The sequence below is a fragment of the Crinia signifera genome, chromosome 4 (assembly GCF_055691185.1).
Source record: "Crinia signifera chromosome 4, ASM5569118v1, whole genome shotgun sequence".
NCBI lineage: Eukaryota > Metazoa > Chordata > Amphibia > Anura > Myobatrachidae > Crinia > Crinia signifera.
Genome location: NC_139220.1, coordinates 274746645 through 274765002, shown reverse-complemented (window position 1 = coordinate 274765002; position 18358 = coordinate 274746645). Strand labels below are relative to the sequence as shown.

At 41.2% G+C, this 18358-nt stretch overlaps 1 long non-coding RNA gene across 1 annotated transcript in view; it reads left to right on the top strand.

Moving 5' to 3' along the window:
* The first annotated feature begins 776 nt into the window (after positions 1–776).
* LOC146072595 (uncharacterized) overlaps positions 777–18358 on the top strand; it is a 51157-nt gene continuing 33575 nt past the window's right edge. Inside the window, exon 1 of the long non-coding RNA XR_014473206.1 lies at positions 777–871. This is a non-coding gene — a long non-coding RNA (uncharacterized LOC146072595). The remainder of the gene's footprint in view (positions 872–18358) is intronic.

Sequence of the window (18358 nt, the reverse complement as noted above, 5' to 3'; positions counted from 1 at the left end):
ATGACTGATGGAACCCAGCATGTACACACAGTTTTTATCTTTGTATGTTGTCCACCACAGTGTAATGACACAGTTTGCATCTCTATAATGGCAGGTGTGTTATGACACAAGTCACATCATTATATCCTGCCTACGCTTCACTTTATGAAGCACCCTTCTGCTTCGCCCATAGAAGAGCTCTCAAATGTCAGTATCTCAGCAAATAATTTATATATAAATGACGTGCTTGCAAAAATCACGCACTCAAAATAAGCACTGAAAAACCTGTCCTATATCTGTGTACATGCAGAGGAGACTCACTTGGCAGACAGTACAGTAAGAACCAATTCTGCAACATCCAAACAGCTGCATGTCGACCAATGGGTCGACATGCATTTTTTACCAGGAGACACCCTTTTTTTCACCAGGAGACACGCCCCATGCCTATGCCTATACTGTAAGAGGAAGAGATGTATTGGATAGTAATCTGAGGAAAATATGTGTGCTAAACAACAATGTTGGTCTGGTCTAATGCATACCCTGTCTACTCCAAGCACTGGAGGGTTTACCAGGGCCAGATTAAGCCTTGGGGGGCCTAAATTAAGAGGGATGTCCCGGTAGAGAGCATTTTGTTCCTTCTGGAAAGGATCATGTTGGGAGATATGGATTGTGTAGATTACATTTAAAGCTATGGTGTGTATTAGATTTAAACTAATAATTTAATGATGCCTGGGTACTGTTAAGCGCTCCTCCTAAATGACAGACAACTATTTTATTTTATATGTTTTCTTGCAGCAGAACAAAGACATTATTTTGAAAAAAATATATTCTTCTTCTGGTATAGTACCTAAGGACTGGAGAATTGCGGAACTTGTGCTGATATTTAAAAAAGGTAAGAGAGATGACCCGGTGAACTTCAGACCAGTGAGCTTAACGTCAACAGTTGTTTTTGAAAAACTAACCTAATAAGTTTTTATAAGGTAATTAGCCCAACTTGGACATTGGCAATGCTGTAAATGTGGTGTACCTTGATTTTGCAAAGGTGTTTGACACTGTGCCTCATATGAGGCTGATTAATAAAATGGAGGAAGTGGGACTAAGGGTTAAACTTTATAGATGGGTAAGAAACTGGCTGCAGTATAGAGAACAGATAGTGGTTGTAAATGGCACATTCTCAAGATGGAGATCAGTACTAAGTGGGATACCACAAGGCTGGGTGCTTGGGCTTATTCTGTTTAATATATTCATTAATGACATAGAGGATGGAATACTTAGCAGTGTATCCATCTTTGCAGATGATACAAAGCTGTGTAGGGTGATTAGAACGGTTGAGGATATCTCCATGCTACAGATGGATTGAAATAAATTAGATTAATTTATGCATCTCGGGAGGCATAATCTGGGGGCAAATTATAAATTTAATGGGGTAGAATAAGGGAAATCAGAAATAGAAAAGGACCTACAGTAGGAGTCCTATTTGATAACAAAATGGGGTGCAGTACACAGTGTCATGGAACAGCCCGGAAGGCCAACAGAGGCCAATAGAATACTAGCATGTATAAAAATGGGTATGGAAACTAGGAACGAGAATGTAATCATGCAATCTAAAAGGCACAGGTTTGAAGGCATTTGAAATTCGGAGTGCAATTCTGGGCTCCACATTACAGAAAGGACACAGTGGAAGGGCAACCAAGTGAGGGATAGAGTATTTAAGCTATGAGGATAGATTAGCCCAGTGGATCCCAAACTGTGTGCTGTGGCACTGTGGGGTGCTGCTGAGCCCTTGAAGGGGTGCCCTGGGTTGGTGGTCCAGGACAAATTTAAATAATTTTTATTAAATATATTGGGCAAAAACCAGTGCGTGTGGCTTTCAATTCTAAAAGCTGTGGACAAACAGAAGCAAATCCTGTCCCTCACCACATAACTGAACCTAAGGATAATATATAAACCTATTTATTTTTACATTTTTTTCTAGAGAACTCAATAAGAAACTTTTGGTCTAGTGGTGCCACAAGCATTTTTTGGATACTCCAGAGTACTGGGAATTGAAAAAAGTTTGGGAACTGGATTAACCAAATGTTTGTGCTAGAAAAGAGACAATTCCATGTAAAAATATAACAGAGGGCAATACTCTGAGGTCGGAGACTAGGACACGTGGACATGCGTTCAGACTAGAGGAGAGATGTTACTCTCTCTGCACATGTTACATCAACCCCACCTGCAGTGCAGTATGGTTTTGTCCAATAAAGAAGGAGTTTGCTTTTGCAATCCAACCAGAATTATCCCCCTATATCCACTTCTGCTCTGTGGCTGCTCTCATGTTTACAACTGAATGAAACTTATGAGCAATTGCTGCATAGCTGTCTTTCCGGAACTCCAAACAGTATTGCAACAAAAATCCTACATAAAATGGGTCCAAAGATAACTTTATTATTAAATATAATAGAAATCATCTATGAGTATGCACAATAAAAAATGTTTGCTCCCTCCCCCCTCCCCCCCCCCCAAAAAAAATCTAATTTGACTTTTTTTTTTTTTTTTAAATGCTGTTTATTTGGATTTTCAATAAATCAAAACAATAAGTCAAAAGCAATACATAATACACAGTATGAACGACATATAGTAATTGTACATTAAAATGTTACTTATCAGATTCTAGTCAAGCTAAAGCTCTTAACATAGTACAGGCTACTGGTTTCTCTGTCTGTTGTATTCTGTTTATAATCAGAATTATGATAATAATTAAATTATAATTCTAATAAAAATTATAATTCTGAACCTTCCAGTTGTAATGAGTTATTCCTCTACTTTGTTGTGGTTATTTTATAATAGTAGACCTGTCGATTTCGACCAAACGTCATTCATGAAATGGGTTAACACAATTATGAATCTAACATTCTAAACATATAACATAAAGACAAAAGACTGGGGTGACGCAGGAAAAAGAGGGAGGGATAGGGTGGGGTGGGAGGGGGGGGGGATATGTCCGCCAAACTCTATTTTTAGACTTACAATGTAAATTAAAAGTAAACTTATAATTAGACATAGAATTAGACATAGAAGTAAACATACTGATCAGCCTTAGTTTCGAAATTGTTATACTGTTAATTCGCCAAGATACAACGCATTAAAGTTTGAACAGTCCCGGACTGCCGTGGGTTTGTTTTATTTCTGGGTCCTTGACGTCTGTTGTGGTCTCCAATTTTCAAATACCGATGAGATATGAAGTTTTTCCTTGTCATCCAGTATATTTATAAAGGGCGTCCATTTTTGATAAAAAGTTCTTGCACCATTCACTAAATCCAACCTGGCGTAGCGTCTTTCAAAGAAGAGGATCTGCAATAGTTTTTGTTTAAGATCATTTACACCTGGAGCTGATTTCTTAGTCCAATGTATTAAAATACATTTCCTCGCAATTGTCAGGATCATTATAAGTAGAGAAAACTCTTGTTTGCTGAGATTTTGGGTGGGCCAATCTCTAAATGATAACCCCATATATGCTGCAATACTTGGCTTAAAATCTGTAGTGAACATATTATTTAAAAATTGTAGTGTCTTATTCCAAAATATTTTTAACTTAAAACAGTTCCACATACAATGTGAGTAATTTGCATCTCGCATCCCACATTTGATGCAGTGTCCTTCCTCTCCTGGGACCATGAATTTACGTCTGTGTGGGGTAATGTATGCTCGATGCAAAGTCCTCACATAGACTTCTTGTAAATATACAGATTTCAGAGCTGCAATGGATCTGTCATGAGAGTCTAACATATCCGAGACACATGTTATTGCAGGTACATCTACATTCCATTTTTGCCACAGGTTATTCCACTGCGGATCCTTTGTTAGATCTATATTCATTACAATGTTGTATAAAAATTTAACTTTATAGGGTTTTTCTTTTGTATAGTTTAACAATGAATCTATATTTGTTAATTGGGAAGTTAGAGTCATCCTACCTACTTTCACCTCTGGGAGTTTTAAGGATTGTAGAAAGTGTCTAACCTGAAGAAACATAAACATGTGCGATTTTGGGATGTTATACGTGAATGCTAAGCTTTCAAATGAATACATTTTTCCCCCTGGGTCAAACATTTTTGAGGAGGTATCCAGTCCTTTTTCTTTCCAGATTTTGAAGCCCTGGTTCAAAATTGATGGGGGAAACGATGGGTTGCCCCATAACGGAATATAATGTGTAGTATTTGGACATCTCTTAGTTACCTTATTCATATCTATCCAAGCCACTCGTGTGTCTTTAAACAAAATATGTGACTTCTTCTCAATGGGGATCTTAGCCAAGTCCGACTGGAGCAGAGCACTAGGGGAATAAGGGTAAAAAACTGCACATTCCAATTTGTAGTCTGTATAGACTGAATTTACTGTTATCCAATCGCTTATATATCTGAAAAACACTGCCATTGAGTATGCTTTAAGATCTGGGTATCCTAAACCTCCTTGAGATTTTAAAGTTTTTAATTTATTTTTCGCAATCCTCGGTCTCTTGTTTTGCCAAATAAATTTGGTGAAAATTGCGTCTAACTTTGCTATATCTGTTTTATTTAATGCTATTGGCAACATTTGCATTTTATAAAAGATTTTCGGAAATATGATAGCTTGTATTATTGCTAATCTGCCTAGGAGGGAGAGTGGTAAATCCTTCCACGCCTCTAATTTAGTTGTTATCTGTGAGATGACAGGTGTGTAGTTCAAGGAGTATAACTTTGACAGGTCTGCAGGTATATTTACCCCCAAATATTTAAAGTGTGAGTCATTTATAATAAACGGTATATTTGGGTTATTAATCAAATTTATGTCTGGTAATCCCAAGGGCAAAACCTCAGACTTGGTCAGATTTACTTTATATCCCGAGGCAATTCCGAAAGAGCGAATGAGATGTAACAGAGCTGGGAACGATTGGGAGGGATTGGTAATAAAAATTAAAGTGTCATCTGCGAATAATGAGATTTTTAGTTCTTCTCTGCCTATTTTAATTCCTTGAATCAGTGACGAAGATCTTACTGCTATTGCGAGGGGCTCAATAGCCAGCGCAAATAGCAGGGGTGAAAGGGGGCATCCCTGCCGAGTGCCTCTGGCTAGTTTAAAAGGTGATGATAAGACTCCATTGCATGCAACCGTAGACATCGGGGTTTTATATAACCCTTGAATTATGTTTATAAACAATGTTGGCAATCCAAAACCAGCTAATGTTTTAAAAAGATGAGGCCACAAGACCATATCAAAGGCCTTCTCGGCGTCTAGCGTTAATATCACGCCCGACGCCGAGAGGGATGGATTACCTATCTGCTGGATGGCCGCCAACACTCTCCTCACGTTGACAACCGAATGACGGCCTGTTATGAAACCGGTTTGGTTTTCGTGGATTACTGTAGGTAAAATAGGTTTTAACCTTTCCGCTAGTATCTTTGTAAATAATTTAAAATCTATATTTAATAGCGATATAGGTCTGTATGAATTTGGGGAATTTAACGGTCTATTGGGTTTAGGCAAAACTTTTATTATAGCATCTGTGAAGTGGTCTGGTACTGATCCTGAATTGATTATATCATTAAAGCATGCCACTAACGGTTCTGCAATCTGGTCGGCCATTGATTTATAAAATTCGTTGGTAAAGCCATCAGGCCCAGGTGCCTTAGCCAATTTTAGTCTACCAATAGCCCATAACACCTCTTCTTTAGTTATTGGTTTTATAAGTAGTTCTGTAAGAGATGACGGAGCCTGAGGCATCGGCAGGGTATCCCAATAATCTTGAGTTAAATTTAAGAGTGGGTGGGGCTGTGGCTCAACTTCTCCCATTCGCTCCTCCGGAATCCCCCGCGGGGGGGTGTACAGAGTTTCGTAATACTCCTTAAACATCTCAGCTATTTGTGCATTATTTTTCGTAAGTGTACCATCTGATTTTAAAAGGGGTTGTATAGTAATTTGGGTTCTAGATCCCTGTAGTAGGTTTGTCAGAAGTTTTCCTACTTTGTTGCCAAACTTATAGAATTTCGAATTTATATTAAATAAATAAGTGTCACCTTGCAATTGCAGATATTCCTCAAATTTCGTTTTGGATAATTGATATTGTGCTTTGTTGGTGGCATTGGGAGATATTTTGTATTTTTGATAATTATTTGTCAGAACAGATTGGAGGTCTATATAATCTTTATTTTGTTTTTTCTTCAGTCTCGAAACATAGGACAACACCTCTCCTCTTAACACTGCTTTAGCAGCTTGCCAAAAAATAATTGGTTTCTCAATAGCATATGTGCTATTATTTTTGGTATAATTAGTCCATACCTGGAGAACTTTGTCCTTAAGGCCCCGAGACTGCGAAAGATGCGACGGAAATCTCCATTGTGGAGAAGTCCGTTCCCTTTTTAGTAATTCTAGCTTTATTGTTACTAAACCATGGTCGGATAGTGTTGGGGGAAAAATTTCTGCTCCAGTCAGACTTGGGAAGAGGGGTTCAGGAACAAGAATGTAATCAATTCTTGATTTAGTTCCATGTGTTAATGATACACATGTGAAATCCATTTCAGTTGGATTGAGTGCTCTCCAAGAATCTATTAAATTGAAACACTTCAGTAGGTAGGGGACTCCTATTTTGGGTAAGGTTATTGGATGTTTTGGGGGGGGGTGTTCTATCTAATACAATTGAGGAGAGTAAATTGAGATCTCCACATATTATTAGGGATTTTGGGTCAAATTTGTATAATTTAGCTATCAGGCGTGTAAAAAAGGATTTTTTATATTGTGTGGGTGCATATATGCTACATATTGCCAGTTCCTTTTCATATAACTCTACTTTTGCTATGACGTATCTGCCCTCAGGATCCACATCCACATTTATTGTTTTTGTTTTAAGTTGTTTTCTAGCAAGGATTGCTACTCCACATGATTTAGCATTTAGACTTGCTGAGCCTATTAATTCCCATCCCAGCATTGCAAGTTTTTTAATTTCTGGTGGCATTAAGTGCGTTTCCTGAAGGCAGATAACGTCAATCTTCTGTTTATTCAGATACGTTAACAGTTTACGCCTCTTTGCTGGCGTATGAATACCTCTTATGTTTAAAGAGCCTATGGTAACTGACATATTATCTTATAAGATGTATAATAAGCTATGTTAGTGTTTGGTATGGACATGGAGGGAAGTGGACACAGAGGGGAAAAAAAGACAGCATAAAGACAAAAAGACATCAACCTAATTAACTAACTATACACTATAATGCAGCTAAGTAAACAACCAAGGAGACTTCCGGTGTTGCTTTACTAAGGTCCTATCAGCTCCCTTACTCCTCTATCAAATATGTGGTATCGGCTGGCAACCGTCTACCAACCTCTCCTTTTTTTTTTTCATTTCACTAGGCTAAACACCTGTGAAATGTAAAACATTTCCCCTTCGGAGATCATGAACATATTTAAACCATAATTAGCAGTAGTCTGCTATGATGATATAACAATTATACAACATTTATACTGGCTTATCTGAGATATCTTCTGGGTTTTGGTTGTGCTTCATACAAGAAGCAAACTTTTGAGCTTCTGCTGGAGAAGTAAAGTCCTTATTTCCCATAGAGGTGCTTATTCTTAGACGTGCTGGATACATCATGTAGAACTTGACATTCTTTCTGACCAATTCAGAGCATACTGGATTAAATGCCTTACGCAGTTTGGACAGTTCAATGGAAAAGTCCTGGTAGATTCTTAATGAATGTGTTTCCCAAATAATGGGGTTGATTTTACGTGATGCTGACCACAGGATTTGTCTGTGTAGATAATTTAATATCTTAAATATTACAACTCTTGGTTTTGCTGCAGAGTTTGGCTGTAGTGTCCCCATTCTGTGTACTCTCTCTATTACTAGATCAGAGCATTCCTGCTCCACATTCAAGATTTTAGGGAGCGTGTTTCGCACAAAGTGCTCTAGCTGTGTACCTTTTAGACTTTCTGGCAATCCAGAGATTCTTAAATTACAGCGTCTGGCTCTGTTTTCTATGTTTTCCATAGAATCATTGAGGCGTTTGTTTTCTATTTGCAAAGCGCTGACTGCGTTCTGCAGGGATGTGATTTGGTCTGTATTATCAGAAATCATGGATTCCGCTGTAGTTATACGGCCTGTAAGAGAGTGAAGCTGGTCTGTAATGTCTGACACAGCTTTTTGTAGGAGTGGGGCCATTGTACTGCGTATGGCGTCCACCATGTCTGAATAGGATAATGCCGAAATACCTGTACTTTGGTCAGAGTTCGGGTTTACGATGGGTTTCTTAGCCAGCGGGGTGCCCTGGGCGTTGTCAGGGTTTGGCTCCGTCGCATGTTCACCGCGCCTTTTCTCCTGGCGCTGCATCTGCGGGAGCTGAGTGGCTTGTTGTGGGGATTTCGCCGTCGCCGGAGGCTGTGACCGCTTCTCCATGTTCTCTGGGTCTGCTCTGGGCGATCTGGATCGATGTCTCCGTGGGGTAGACAGTTTGCTGGGTATAAGGAGTAGGTCAGAGGACGGAGCTCCGTGGAGACGCTGCTCACTCCACGCTGCCGGAACCGGAAGTCCTAATTTGACTTACATATGAATCATATTGTCCTTAGATATATTCTGTGAATTCTAGTTCACAATGAATAATTTATGGATGTTTCATACAAAAAACTGGTGCTAAACGCACAGCAAGTGTATGCAAAGCAGGGAGGTGCCAGGCCGAAGATGCACTCTGCTACCCTGCTATCGCTGCCTGCTGCACCGGTCGAACTGGAGACTGGCAGCAACACCCTCTCTCACTCCCCTCCTCCCTGCTTTAGCTGTGACAGCGACACTGGCAGCTTGAAGCGGAAGCTCTTCCTGTCTAAGCACTGCAACCCCCCCCCCCCCTGCTCCCCTACCCTACTGGGACATGATATGCGCAAAGGACAAATGTCAGCAGTATTTGTGGCACTTCTGCTGTGGGCGTTTGTCTGTCACTGCTACTGTGGGCGATATTTGTGGCATTACTACTGAGCATAATGTGTGGAACTACTGCTGTGGGTGGGATGTGTGGCATTAATACTCTTGGCATTATATGTGGCACTACCACTTTAGGACATTAAGGGGGAAATTTACTAAAGGAAATTTGTAAAAAATAGGTGTATTTGTATCCAGAAATACACTTATTTTTGACATTTACTATCCCAAAAATACGGCAATTCGTCTTCGTATTGATAGCACATCAATACGAATACGAATTGCCATATTTTTTACAAATTTCCTTTAGTAAATTTCCCACTACGTGTGGCATGAATACTGTGGGCATTTGTGTAGCACTACTACTGTGGGTCTTAGTCTCCTAAACTAACCCTAATCCCTAACTTCTAAAACTAACCCTCATACCCTGACCTTAGTACTCTAACCCCTAACTGTAATACCTAAAGGGCATCCTGGATAGGCCATATAGTATGGATCTTATCTGCTGTCAAATTCTATAAAACTATACTGGGATGAACCCATCTTTAAGTTTTGTTTTCACATTTGATGTATAGCCAGCCTTGTAGAACAGGTCAAATTCCCCATCTTGAGTTGAAACTAGTGTCAGCAAATTGCACCTGATGTAATTTACCTAGAACAAGACCACACAAAAAACTGCAAGCTCTGTTAGTCACAGTGTCGCAGCCCCTGCACAACTCTATGAAATATGAGGTTTCAGGAGAAGACGAGTCTTGCTATTATCATGGAAATGCAGTAAAGCGGAGTGGAAAAGGGAATATTGTAATTTGCCATTCTGGAAAATGGCATCCATAAGGTCACATGGCAGGAGAGGAGAGGGACAGATGGCTGTGCAAATATCTACTGCTATCCCCACTGTGCACAGAAGCCATCACTAATAACACACAGGGAAAGAGGGGAACAGACAGTAATGCAGCAAAGCCCAGGTGGATGATTAATAGTTAAGGTGACCAGATCTTCTCTGTAATGCAGAATGCTGCAGCCTGAAACAGGGTTTTTCTCTGCATTAAAAAAACATGAAGTATACACACATGGGAATTTTATGCTATTAACAACATGTATAATTTTTCAGGGATGTTTTTGTTATGCATTTCGTTTTCAAAAGTACATTTTTATTGATTCTTTTTTTTTTAAAGTATGCACTTGCATTTGTAATGTTTTTCTCGGTACTTGTGTAATATCTGGGTGCCTGATTTTGACATCGGGTCTGAAAAATCGGTCGCATCCCATGCGATGCGACCGATTCAACCCCATTTTTACATTGGATCCAATGTTAAATGGTCCCTGAGACCCGATTTTTCATTGGAACCAATGTTAAATGCCCCACAGACCCCATTTTTATTTGTATACCCACCCTGATGGGTAATTACTATGTGAAATGTTAACGCCACACCACGATCAACCCGAAGCGTATGCGTATACGAGCCCGCAGAATATGAGCCCGAAGCATGGCGAGCGCAGCGAGGGGACGCGGAATACATGTTAAGTAATATGCGGCTCGTATTCCGCATCCTCTCACCATGCTTCGGGCTCGGTGGCTCGCTGCACTCGCCACACTAAATAAATTCAACTCCACGCCGACGTGGATAGTGGGGGTATGAAAAGGTCGAAGGACGCGTACCGCCGCTGCGCTCGCCACGCTTCTGGTTGGCGTTGATTGTGGGGTGGCGTTAACACTGGGGGGGGGGGGGGGGCATTTGACCTAATAATTAACCATCAGGGTGGGTATACAATGAACAATCGGGTGGTCTGGGGGGCATTTAACATTGGATACACATTGGGTCCAATGGCAAAATCGGGTCCCATCGGGTCCCATCGCATGCCTTAAGTTAAGGCATGCGATTAAAAAATCCAGCGGCCAGATATTACACAAGTACCTTTTTCTCTGAGCTTGTGTTGTTTATAATTCTGTTTTAATGCTTTTTGGGCTTGTTTAAGTGGAATAAAAAATGAATGTTGTAAAAAAAAAGCTGCAGACACCCGGGAAAAGCACCTGTGAGCAGGGGATTTAAAATCCAGAAATAACAGCAGACAGAACACACTCATGCAAAACCAAAATCTTATTACATGAAGTTACAGTACTAAGTTATTGCTATTCACGCAGAATCGGCTGCACTCAGTGTACACTCTTAGAACACCTGACCCACCAACATGACCTTTGTGACTCAGCGTATAACTGTACCAATGAATTCCCATTGTACAATCCTAGGCTGAATTACTTCATGGATGTGCAAAAAAACCCCACTGTTTCATTAATTAATGAATTCAACCAGGTCCAAGCAATAGTAAAACAAAGTAAAATTGGGGCTTGAATATTTTGTATTGGAAGACATTGGTCATGTAAGATGGTCAGGAATCCTACATGTATCATAAAGGCCAATGTGGCATACACACGGGGAGATTTCTGCTTAGTTTCTAAACATTTTGGCTAAAATATGATATATTATAATATATAACTAATAAGTAGAACGCTCCCCATTGCCCCTAGAGGAAAATAATGAAATAATGTGGCCCCCACAAACAACAGAAACACATTGACCCCCCCCCCCCCCCACAGAATAAAAAACATTTTCCACCACGGTAAGGTTCTGTATGCATAATGGGCCCAGGGGGTGGATGGTGGGGTATATTCCTAGGGTCAGGGCAGTTTTTTTCAGAGGCCACAGAGATGGTTAGAATGTGTACATGTAGTGCAAGGTCAGAGGGTAGGAGGGTTAGGTACAGTGCCCCCCCCCCACACACACACTCACACAGGAGAGCCAGTGTCTACAGCAAGAGGTACTGTACATATACTTCACAGCTTCACCCCAGCGCCCAGCTTCCAGCTTATGCCACAAGGAGGTACACGCTAGCCAGAGCAGTGGAGAACTTTGTGTAGTTGGCCCCATCCGTCATTGACAAAAATGCTAGATAATGGGAAAAATTTGTGGTCATTAATAAATCAGTCACACACAATTAGGTTTAAGAGGTCTTTCTTCTAGAATTATAATCTCTGGATTCTCAGGGGTAGATTTATTAATGTGCCTATAACGTTCTTTATGCATGCAGGTTCGTTTCACCACTTTATCGTGGTGAAGTGAACCTGCATTTCGGCCGAATCTATGATTTTGTTTGGGTATGTTATGGGAGTGCGTTTTCCCCTGCACACGGGGATGCGCTTCCTCCCATAATAGATGGTGCATACACGTCTGATGGCATCATCTGCGAATGCGCTGGATACCTTGTCTCGTGTTGTGTACCCGGCGCATGCGCAGATACATCCATCGGGAACCAGCAGGTGTCGGGGAGAGAGAACTCTGTCAGCCGGGCAGAGAACCAATAAAGTTTATTTAAATTAGGGTTGTGCACCGGCCACTTTTCAGGTTTTGGGTTCTGATTACCTTGAGGTTTTGGGTTCTAATGGGTTTTGGCAAAACACCTCCTAAGTGTTTTGTGTTTGGATTTTTTGGGTTTTGGGTTCCGATTTTTTGTTAAAAAAGCATAAAAACTAAAATCGCAGAATTTAGTTTTTTTTGTTTGCTCCTACGCTATATTAACCTCAATAACATTCATTTCAACGTATTTCCAGTCTATTCTGAACACCTCATACCTCACAATATTGTTTTTAGGGCAAAAGGTTGCACCTAGGTAGCTGGATAACTATGCTAAGCCACACAAGAGTGCGGCACAAACAAATGGCTCATGTAAGAGTGGCACTGCAGCGGTAGATATGGCAGTTCTAGACACCAGACAGGTAGATAAGGCAGTACTAGGCACCAGACAGGTAGATAAGGCAGTACTAGGCACCAGACAGGTAGATAAGGCAGTACTAGGCACCAGACAGGTAGATACGGCAGTACTATTTATATTTATTTATAATAATTAATTGTATTATTAGGTACTGCTTGGCAGTGGCACTCAGTGGCACAAGACAGGTAGATACGTAGACAGGTAGATACGTCAGCAATACTAGTATTGTCCACCAGCAGAATTTATAATAATTAATTGTATTATTAGGTACTGCTTGGCAGTGGCACTCAGTGGCACACGTCAGTGCACCAGCAGCATGGAATTATTTTTTACAGTCCCACACAGCACAAGTATTATTTTTTTATTAAATTAGATCTAGCAGCCTAGTATGTAGTTGTACTACTAGGTAGGTACACTTAGACAGTAACACTGCCAGTGGCAACAGTGGACTGAGTAAATAATACTGGCAACCTCTATTCACAGTATTCAGTGCAGGCAGCACCAGTGGACTATATATAATTCAATTAACTATTAATAATATAGCAGCCTAGTAGGTAGAGAAAATAAACTACTAGGTAGGTAGGCAGGCAGGCAGGCAGGCAGGCAGTAGCACTGCCAGTAATCACCACAAAAGGTAGTTATTATATTACACACCACCAGTAGCTTTATGCAGTGCACCAGCAGAATTTATAATAATTAATTTTATAATAGGTACTGCTTGGCAGTGGCACTCAGTGGCACACGTCAGTGCACCAGCAGCATGGAATTATTTTTTACAGTCCCACACAGCACAAGTATTATTTTTTAATTAAATTAGATATAGCAGCCTAGTATGTACTAGGTAGGTACACTAGGTAGGCAGTAGCACTGCCAGTGGCAACAGTGGACTGAGTAACTAAATAATACTGGCAGATTCAGTGCAGGCAGCACCAGTGGACTATACTGTATATATAATATAATTAATTAATTATTAATATATAATATATAATATTACAGGCACAGCACAGCACCAGAGGTAGGCCCCAGCACAGAGGAGACAGTAGTACTACAGGTACACAGTTAGACTGTTCTCCTAAGCAGAGAGGAGAACAGAGTACACAGCAGCACTGAGGGAGACAGCCCCAGCGAATAAAATAATTAATTACAGCACAGCACACCAGAGGTAGACCGCACAGAGGAGACAGTAGTACTACAAGTACACAGTTAGACTACACAGCAGCACTGAGAGACAGCCCCAGCGAAAAAAAATATTGCGTTCAAGGTCAAGCTCAAGTTTAAGCCCCAGCAGCAGCACCAACACACCCTCTCCCAACCCAATACTAGACTGGAGTGAAGATGGCGGGCTCAGCAGCCGCTTTTAAAGCCTCGCGAAATCCGGCACTGGGAGATGACGTTCTGACCACGCGGACGGACCCGAGTCAGGCGGGAATCTCCGAGCGCTGCTCGGAACCGGGCTCGGAATGATGACGTCCGTGGGGGCTCGGATCTCCGGAATCCGAGTCTGCACATCTCTAATTTAAATGACCAAAAAAAATAAATAATACATTCAGTTTCGATTACACAGCGCCAGAAAAAATTGGCGCTGTGTACAGGAGATAAAGGCAGCAGCGCGTGGCCACAGAGGATCTTCATAAACAAGGTATGAGTCAGGCGCCTACTTCCCCCTAAGGGATATACGTTATTCGTCCTCCCCCATAGCGCCAAATGTTACACACCCGCATCGTGGGTGTCATAGATCAGGGGAAGCGCTATCCCCTGCCTTAACGCACAGGGACAGCGCATATTCCCCTGATCGAATGTTAATAAATCTACCCCATAATGTTTAATTACAGGACTACAAAAACCTAAAACACATTTTGGCTTCTATGTAAAATCCAACATTCTATGTAAGAGGTACTTGTAACATTGGCAATTTTCTATTGTCAGCCCGTTTATGCAAAATATACAGTAGCTATAAGATGCTGACTGCAGTATCCTAATGGGGTTATGGAGCGAAAGTGCTTATTATGCACAGGAGACATCCCATCACGATCATTACAGTATATGATAATTGAGGCTAAATTATTGAAAGTAATGAAATGCTAATTAAAACAGGTATATAACTTTGTTCTTGTTCTCAACTGCTCTTGCCCTGAAGTTCCTGTAGGACACACCCCAGAGAGAGGCACGAGACCACAAGGGAAATAGGAGGGGATGAGGTGGATAAAGTGAGGAGAGGGTCTGTGTGCAGGTCCTGTGTGGGCCCTCTCCTCCCTGTCAGTGCAGCAAACAGTCTTTGTGCCAGAGTCTACTGCACATGCGCAGGTCTCTGAGAACATGGCGTCTGCACCAGTGACTTCTCTATTGTGCATGTGCAAGTCACCAGAAAAATGTCCGCCACAAGATTCGGTAGTGATTTTAGCTGCTCTTCCGTCACCGTGCCACTTGACTTGGTACTTCAGCAACATAATTATAATTAAGGGTGGAGGGTGTGCACCCTGCACTCATTATAGATACGACAGTGGGGTGAAGATTTTTATTTATCAAAGGGTGGACAAATCGAACTTGAATCAATTCTGGCATAGTGGTCCAAATATCATATAGTATTTCCGTGATATGAGATATTTTCGGGGGGTACATGATGGCTCCCTCCATTTCTGAGTGCAGAAACAGCCCCTTAAGTATTTTGGAGCTTGGGCCAGGTAACTAATGCTTTCTTCAGTTGGGGCTATCTGCTGTCATGTTTGCTAGAAGTCCACGGTATTGGCTTAGATGATGTGTGTACCAGCCAATCCGATGGACACATTTTGTTTGCAAATGGACAAAACCATGTGCACTGTACTGTAGGTGGGGCAAATATAACATGAGTAGAAATAATGAGTTTTGGGTGGGGTGTGTTCAAACTGAAATCTAAATTGCAGCCAGTATTCCTGCAACAAAACAAAATAACTCACATCATACTTGCCTACCCTCCCGAAATGGCCGATAGGCTCACGAAAATCGGATCCTCATTCTGGCTCCCCGGGAAGGAGGGCAAGCATGTGCCCGGAGCCTCCGCACCCCCTGCTAATTCAAATGCCGGCATTCAGGGATCTTCAGGGAAGGGATGGGACTAAAATTATGTGAATTGTATAATTTAAGTTTGCCCCCTCTCTGCAGAGTTTTGTGCGGTGGGGGCGTGGCTTGGTAACATCATCCCCCCATGTTGTATCTGTTCTTTTCTCCAGGCTTCTCCCGGAGAGGAACAATCAAAGGTAGACAACTATGTGTTACATCTACCCCCCCCTGCAGTGCACATAATTTTGTCCATTTGCTAACAAAATGTGTCCAGCGATCAGACCTGATTTAGGACCATGGACAGAGAAGAAGGCAGCAGGTGTGTACAGTACCGGAGCTAGGGTAGGGTATACAATGACCTGTGCTGATCTTGCGTTGTATGCAATAACTACGAGATTTCCATATTTATGTGTGTTATACATAACATTTTCTACAAGTAAATTAAATGAATTCAATGCCAGTCAAATACATATTTAATATTGTGGGTCTTTATTCAGAACATGTGTTTAATTATTCATCTTAATAAAACTTTATCCACAGCTAATTCTAACTAGAAGTTATCCCAGGACAACGGCTGGGTAGATTATAGATTACAAATTAGAGGCTTGGGTGAGGTACTGCCACAATCAGGTCATTTTCTCATTGCATAGAAGAAAGCCCTTGGCTGGGAATACTCAGAAGGTAAGCCAGGGTCACATCTTCCTTATGGTTCACAGTCTCACAGTGACAAAGGCTCTTTAGACTCCTCTCTCTCTCTCTAGGGGAGATGTATCAAGCCTTGGTGAGTTGTAGAGTAGAAAAGTTGCCTAAAGCAACCAATCAGCTTCTGTCCTTTAATAGGCTCTGCTAGGTAAAAAGCTGATTGGTAGGTACGGACAACATCTCTCTCCGAGGCTTCATACATCTCCTCTTCTGTCACAGTTCTTGCTGCTTGTATGACTCTGAATCACCACTGCTGTCACTACTCATCCTTCTTACTCAATAAGGGGCTGATTTATCACCATCTGCATCCTCAGATGTGCTATAATAATATCACCCAATTCCCAATGTTGTAATGCTCAGATGTATTCAGGGGTGGATTGGGAACTAAAAGTGTCCCCGAAAATTTTCTAGAAGTGGCCTCACGTGGACGGCACCAAATCATATGTAGGCGGAACCAACATCATAAAGGCAGGATTAATATATCACTACACCTGTGTTAAAGCCTTGGGTTTCAACAATATGGTTGGAAGTCTAGTGGCCACCAGAACATGCTGCTGTGAAATATCCCCACCCATACAGCTGGCGTTACCCTCCGCAGAGAAGCCCCGACAACAGGGTTTTTACAGCATTTCTCCTTTAGTGCACCCCCTATATGAGAAACAGACCCCAAAGGATACAATTATTCGCCTAATCATAATAATAATGTTTAGCAACATGGTAGAAAAAACAGTTAAGTCATTTGCAAAAAATGCAGAAAACTTTTCTGCTTCTGGTCCTACTCCTGTAATCCTGTATCTGCTGTGCCCAGTCAGGTGATGTGTGGGTCTTGCAAAATGCTACTCTGCATTAATTAAAGATATACCTCCACAGTCACCAGGTGGTCAGGATTATTGTCACTGATTGTGACAGCGGTATAAAGTCCTCAAATATGAACGTGTATCTGAAATTGGAATGATATCTAAGCTATGTCTTAGCCTAGTTATTTCAGACTCGATAACAGAAGGGGTGTGGTATGGGGGTCGACAGTCGGGATGCCAACGGTTATTAGACTGTTGTCGGAAACCTGGGTGCTGGTACTCTGACAGCGGGGTAATGCAATGAAGCCGTTTGTTTGCAGGCTGCACTCGCCACAAGTTCTATCCTCCCTCTAATGGTCCCCTACCAGGGAGAATAGCTCCTGTAAGTCGGAATCCCAACTGTCAGGTCTTTGACAGTTGGGATTCCGAAGTTGGTCTACTGACTGTTGGAATCCCAACTGTTTGGAGGTCATCCGGCACCCAACAGAACAAATGGCAGGATTCTCACGTTAGCAAATATTCATATTTTGCTAATTCTACATAAAGTTATTTAGCAAATATGCTACATACAACTATGTGTCCACTTTGGAAAGTTTGGAGAACTAAGATGAGTTTTAGAAAGGCCAGCGCTAATAACTTCTCATAGTTTAAACTTCTTTTGGATTCCGGTTCTCATCCCTGTACTTTCCTATGACGGTTCTGCTAATAGAGTATTAGTATAAATCTCGGATTTGTTTAGTAAGAAAATTATCTACATGCAGTAGACAGATGTTAAGCCTTCTTGCCTTCAAACAATTAAGAATAGTTAATATAATGTTCAGTTCTATTGTAAAAGTGCTTATTCACAGCTCTTGAGCCTACCGGTTCTCAAAGCAAGACATCTTACACTTATTAATATTTAGCAAGAGCAAGCGTCTCTTTAAATCAGCCTAAAATACAATAATCGCATTAAAGCTGACGTCAGCAAAGTGTGGCAGGCGGCAGAGAGAGATTTTGCTTATTTATCATACTAATTAAGTGCTGGCGCAGTAGAAATTCTATTACCAGAGTTACGAGGTGAAAGTTCACATGTACCTGAAAGGTTACTTGAGGAAAGAAAACTCAGTGTTCTTAATGTCAGGGCTGGATTGAAATTCTCATATACTAT